The 6,526-nt window shown below is 58.2% G+C and overlaps 1 protein-coding gene across 4 annotated transcripts in view; it reads right to left on the bottom strand.

Annotated features, from left to right (window-relative positions):
* SLC45A3 (solute carrier family 45 member 3) overlaps positions 1 to 6,526 on the bottom strand; it is a 19,614-nt gene that overhangs the window by 6,665 nt on the left and 6,423 nt on the right. The window lies entirely within an intron of this gene.

Raw genomic sequence — 6,526 nt, 5'->3', positions numbered from 1 at the left:
GGGCTGTGGTTTGTGGGTGGGTCTGAATCTGTCACGGAGCTGCTGAAAGAGCGCTCCTCTCCAAGAACCTGGGCCTGAGCACCTCTCCCTTAGCTTCTTCCCGCGCTCCGCATTCATGCAGAGGAAACATTCCCACGTGTGCTGCCCGGCTGTCCCGGGGCAGTGGGGACAGTGGGGCCACAGCTGGGCCAGGCTGTTCCCAGGTGCCAGCCTCACAGGGGTGTGAAACCACCAACTGTCAGCAACTGCCTTGCCCTGTGGCTCCTGGGCTGGCAGGATGCCCCACCACTTCCCCGGCAGCCTTCCTCTGCTCCCCAAACAACTCCATTCTCAGCAGAGAAGTCCCTCGGCCCTTCCTTCCAGGCCTGACCGCTGTGCACAGAGATCCCACCCGGATCCTGCTTCGTAACCACAGCACCTACTAGTGCTGCCGTCTGCCCTGTTCAGAAGTGACCACAAAAGAGGGAAGATCAAGTCAGCCACGAAGGGGAGGCATAGAAGGGGCACCCGGGTGTGAAAAGACAAGTCCTCTAACCTGTCCTCCGTGTCAAAGGAGGTGGGTGCACCGAGCCCGGCCACAGGGGGCTAGAGTCGGAGCCGTCCCTGGCCTCGCCGGCTCAGTCCGACAGATGCTGTGGCCGCGGGCCAGGCTCAGTCTCCTCCCCACTTGGAGCACCCTCGGCCTCCACTCATCCCCTCTTCCAATCGCACTCAGCATCTCGTAACTTGGCACTTCAACCTCTTTTATCTTTTCAAATGACAGCTCCACAGGGCCTTGTGTGTTACAAAATGTGTCGGAGGTGCTCTCTGCACTGTGCCACAGAGAAATCCGATGGCTATCAATCCTGGGTAGAGGTCTCCATCCCATAACTGCCACGGGCTCTGCAGCTGGCGGATCAGATAAGGCTGAGCCACCTCCTCCCCAGAGTTCCACCCAGACCCAGCCCATCAGTGCTGGGGCAGGGCACCGGCTCAGTGGCATGGGAAGAGTGTAAAACACGGGCCCACAAGGCCCCCAGAGGGGGGAGGGGGCACCGGATACCACTGTTAGCTGGGCAAGTGTGGGTTGAGCTTGAGCCGAGCCCCTCCCCAGAGGCTGCATGGCCGTAGCACCCCCAGAAGGAAAGCAGCTGATGGCACAGAGGCCAGGGGTGCCTTCCAGCGTGGAGGGAGGGGTTCTGGGTCAGAAGGCTTCCAGCCCAGCCCACTCCCTGCCCGCAGCCTGGGCGGACCCTGGACACTCACCTGCTCTGGATTGTGAGGGCCAGGCCCTCCCTGGGCAAACACAAGTGGTCAGACCCAGCCTCACCCACAACCTTCCCCCATTTCCAAGACCTGGTTGCTCTCGTTTAAAATAAATTGCAGCTCTCCAGCAACTATTAATGACCCACCTGCCTCCCCGCCCCTCCTCCCACCTCCGCCCCCTGAATCCAGCTCTTCAGCCCACAAGGGAGAAAGAGAAAAAGGGGTGCAGAGAGGACTCTCCCCTCATCCACCTACAACCCAGATAGCCCATTAGCCGTCCCCTCTCCTCAGCACCTCTCCCCTCCCCCCAGGGGCGCTAACCTGGAAACTGGAGGCTGGGCCAGGTGAGGAATTCATTGAAAGGAGTAGGTTAGGAAGTCGGCTGGCTCCCAGCCCTGCTTTGCCCACTGTTCTTAGGTTACTGAGCCCGTCCGCCCCTTTTTGATGTCTATGGTGTGTGTGTGTGTGTGTGTGTGTGGCGGGGGTGGGGGGGAAGGAGGGGGTGTCCGGGCACTCTCACCACCCGTGGGCTTTGCTCCTGCCAGCCTGGAAGTGCCTGAGGAATCCCAAGCCTAAAGAATGCTCTCCCCTCCAAAGCCCCCTTTCTTCTCCTGGCATCGACCCCAGTGCCCCAGTCTGCCCCCTTCATCCCCACTCCCGGGCCCTCAGGGGGAGGAAGTGACCAAGGGCTCCCTCAGCACTAACTCCAGTCCCTCCAGGCCACTTCCCTGGCACAGCGGGGTGGGGGGGGGGGCAGCGCGGCCCCTCTGGCTCCCAGGCCCAGAGAGGTGGGAGGAGAGGAAGGGGTTCAGTACCACTGCCCTGGCTACACTCCTACAAGCAGCCCCAGGGCACAGGCTAAAACTTGAAAGTGGTGGAGCACTGCCAGTCCCCTGTTTGGGGAGCCCCCTGTCCTCCCCAGGGGACGGGGGGAAGGGAGACTGGACCCAATTCTCCCCTGTACACTCCAGGCCCACTGCTCTGGGAGCATTTGCCTGTCAGGCAAACAGAAGATCAACCCAAAGAGGCAGACTCCACACACCTGGTGGGGAGGGGTGGGGCGGTACTGAAGGGGGCGCCTGACCAGACCTCCCAGAAAGGAACCTTGGCCTTCAGCCTTCGAAGACAAGACCCTCTCGAGTTCCAAATGGCCTCCCTCTTCTCCTGGCCCCCAGGACAGGGCAGCAAGAAAGCTGGAGGGAGCCCAAGACTCTGCGAACCTTCCTGGGGCTCCGCCGGACCATCCTTCCTCATCCCGGGGAGCAGGACCCCAGCCCAGAGAGCCAAGGGCCCGGCAGGGTCAGTGAACTTGCCTTCCGTCTGTCCAGCTCCAGACACGAAGACCTAAACAGCGCCCCGTGCTCCTCCACGTGGCGCCCCAGGGCAGGCGGTGGGCTCGGCCACACCCACTTCAGGTCAGGCCCAGCGGGGAGTGTGGGGAAATAAAACAGCAATGCTAGGAGCGTGGCCTGAACTTTCTCCAGAATTCTGATCACAGGGGAGGAGGCGGGAGGAAAGGCAACCGAGCCCACTCCCTCGGCTCCCCATGGCAGGGAGGGTCAGAGGGACGTATAAAGGGGCCTTTGAGGGCTTTCAAAGGGGCTCCTGCCACCCCGCACGCAAGGCTGAAGGGGAGCTGTGGGGAGCAGAGTCCCTGGGCTGACACTGACAGACAGAGGCCGAGGGAGCCGGGCGGAGGCAGCCCCGCGGTGGGCCAGTGTCAGGCAGCAATTCTATGGCCTCTTTATTCGGGCCAGCGTCCCCACACCCCGCCCGGGCACATCAAACGGCAGCAGCCCCCACCCTGACCCCGCCGGGCAGGCGACTGTGCCCTCCTCCCTCCACACTCACAAAGACAGCCGGCTTTCTCACAGCTCGGGGAGGCTCTCGCTCCTGTCCCCCTCCCCCTCCCCCTCCCCCTCCTCAGCGGAGGAAACTGGGGATGGGGAGGCTAGCCAGGGGGGTGATGACTCAGCGGCAGAGGGGTGGGGTTTCCCCAGGCCAATCTCCCCAATGAACCACCCTACAGGAGGAGGCGAGGGGGCGGAGGTCCCACCCCAGGCCAGGACTGAGGGTGGGGAGCAACCTTCAGGTGGAAGCTGCAAGACCTCAAGGTTGGGAGAACCCCCCTTCCTCCACATAGGACTGGACCCCAGAATCGGGTTTCCAGGTTGAGCTCTCCCAGGCCCCCTAGGTTGGGGGCAGGGAAGAGATCTGGGGATTCACCAGCCCAGCCACCTGTCGGCCACCCCCTTGCCGCAGTCCATGGGACCAACGTCCTTGGCCTTCCCCAGCAAAACCCAGCACACTGCACTCCAGAAATGCAGCGCCACAGGAAGCCTTAGGACACCCCAGAAAGAAGCCAGGCTGGCAGCCGGGGCACCTGAGGGTGAGCATCCTTGTGAGGCAATGAGCCGCCGCTGTCTCAGGGCCCAAGTCCCTCCCTGGGCAGCTGGTCGAAGGGGCACAGGATTAGACTGTGCATCACTGGTGCAGCACCCTCCAGCCCATATTTCGTCTTTGATTCTCTGGGCTCAAGTACTTCCGAAGAAGCGAGGGTCTGCTTTTCCTGGCCCCACCCCATAAAAGGGCAGAGATTTGCACAAACAGCCAGGGCACACGTCTTAGAAGGACTCCCCCTGCCCACACCACTCAGAATGCAACCCCTGCACCTTGCGAGACTTGTGAGAATAAGGGCCAGGCCGAAGGAGGAAGATCAGGCCCCTCCCAGGCTGGCTCCCTGGCTCCCGCCTCCCCCAGGGCCCAGAGGCCAGGGATTTAGCGTCCGCCTGCTGCGCTGCCTTTTCTTCACTCGGCCTGGAAGCCTTCTGCTTAGCAGCTTGTCAGAGAGAGCGAGGGGGCTGCAGGCTGGGACACAAAGGGGGATTAGGGAGAAACCTCTAGGCCCACAGAGTAATCCATCAAACTCTCTCCCGGCTGCCAGCACCAGCCCCTTCCCACTCAATTCCCCTTCCAGCTGCTGTGGGCCCCCCACCCCCTCCAGCTCATGAGCCCTGTCACGTTAGGCAGCAAAGAGAATCCCAGGCCCTGGGGGGCCAGCGGGGGCACACCACAGACACTGGGAAAAGGGCAACGGCCCCCTCCCCGCACTCAGCCCCAATGTGTGAAAACCCAACAGGTGGCAGTGGCTTGGAGGAAAGTTGCTTTTGTTGCCCTGTCTGAGCCCAGCCCAGCTTCTGAAAGGAGCAAATGCCAGAGGAGGCTGGGGGAAGGGAGTGGGGGACAGCCCCTGAGCTCACTCTGATCTCTCCTCCCGTCTCCAATCCAATGGCTGGCTTGACCCTCACCTTGGCCAGCCTAAGGCCAAGCACCTCCCAAGGGTCACCTGGCACCACGGTGACAGTCAACACAAATAGACATCTAACTCCAGGCAGTGGGTCTCCCAACCAGGCTTCCTTTCTGAGAACAGCTGTGACCCAAGGTCACACTGAGTCACCTTGACCAAGTACCCTCCACACCAGTGATGGCGAACCTATGACACACGCGTCAGAGGGGACACGCGAACTCATTTTTTTGGTTGATTTTTTCTTTGTTAAATGGCATTTAAATATATAAAATAAATATCAAACATATAAGTCTTTGTTTTACTATGGTTGCAAAGATCAAAAAATTTCTATATGTGACACGGCATCAGAGTTAAGTTAGGGTTTTTCAAAATGCTGACACGCCGAGCTCAAAAGGATCGCCATCACTGCTCCACACCAAGACAACCTGGGTAGAGCTCTTTCACTCCCCACCCCCCACCCCGGGGCCGCAGATCCCTGAACCTGGCAGGTTCTGAGGATGACCTAGACTCTGCCATCAGTCTGACCTGGGTTTGCATGCCAACTCCACCACTTACTCTGACTGTGTGACCTTCCTCACTGACCTCCCCAAGCCTCCGCTTTCTCATGTGCAGTTAAGAACAGCAGCTACCATCGAGACACTGTGTGCCAGGCACTCCTCTGAGCATTTCAATCTCCCACCTGCCCGACGAGGTGGGTACATGAGTAGACCCATTTGACAGGCAACTTGGCTCAATACGACCAACTTCATAGCCATTAGGTTTGACAGAAAGTACGGGGAGACCTGGTTTCTCGAACATCTCCCATCTCGAACAATTCCCTTCTCAACCTGACAGCCCTTTCATGCTGATCCCTGTATGATCAGTCACGCATCTCTCAGGTGACAAAGGAAAGCATGTGCAAATGAGTCAGGTACCCACTCACTGTTAAAATCTCAGGATATTGTGCTGTGAATATTTTCCTGTTTTTGTTTTTGTTTTTTGCTGCTTGTAATTATTGTTAAACTAGAGGCCTGATGCATGAAATTCGTGCAAGAGTAGGCCTTCCTTCCCCCCATGGCTGCCGACACTCGCTTCCCTCTGGCACCTGGGACCCAGGCTTCCCTTGAAGCCTAACTTTCATCTGGAAGGTTTAGCATATTACCCTTTTATTATTATAGAAGACTAGAGGCCCGGTGCACGAAATTCGTGCACGGGGTGGCGGGGAATCCCTCAGCCCAGCCTGCACCCTCTTGCAATCCGGGACCCCTCAGGGGATGTGCGACTGCCAGTTTAGGCCCGATCCCGCATGAGTCAGACATCCCTCTCGCAATCCAGGACCATTGGCTCCTAACTGCTTGCCTGCCTGATCACCTCTAACCACTCACCTGCCTGACTGATCTCTCCTAACCACTCTGCCTGCCTTCCTGGTCACCCCTAACCACTTTGCCTGCCTGCCTGATTGCCCCTAATAACTTGCCTGCCTGCCTGATCGCCCCTAACCACCTCTGCCTTCGCCCCTGCCGCAGTGGCTTCATCTGGAAGGACGTCCGGAATGACATCTGGAATGCTGTTTGGCTGTCCGGTCTAATTAGCATATTATGCTTTTATTATTATAGATTTTCCTTTTTTACTGTATATTTCCTTTCCTTTTGGTTAAATTTTCATTTACATTTAGTGTCCTTTTTGTTTTTAAAGTGTTAATTTACAGATTAAACAGTACAATAGACATGTACTATGTATAAGAAAGATTAAACCAGGGAATCATTGGGGGGTCTGGGACAGATTAATTCCGTTAACATTATTTCTAATGGGAAAAGGTGACTCGGTTTTCGAACAGCCTTCCAGAACGAAGGTCCCACTGGCTACAGAAGTTCATGGGAGCCTCTTCCTCAGCTGTCCAGGCCTCCTCAGCGGAGCTCTTTCCCCAACAGGAGCCGCAGAGGTCAGAGGGCGACCAGCTACCCCTTTATTCTCCCTTCCATTCTCCTCTCCTCC

This window comes from Myotis davidii, unplaced genomic scaffold, assembly GCF_000327345.1.
Source record: "Myotis davidii unplaced genomic scaffold, ASM32734v1 scaffold710, whole genome shotgun sequence".
NCBI classification, from domain to species: domain Eukaryota; kingdom Metazoa; phylum Chordata; class Mammalia; order Chiroptera; family Vespertilionidae; genus Myotis; species Myotis davidii.
The sequence above is the reverse complement of the archived record's forward strand: the minus strand, read 5'-3'. Positions and strand labels throughout refer to the sequence as shown.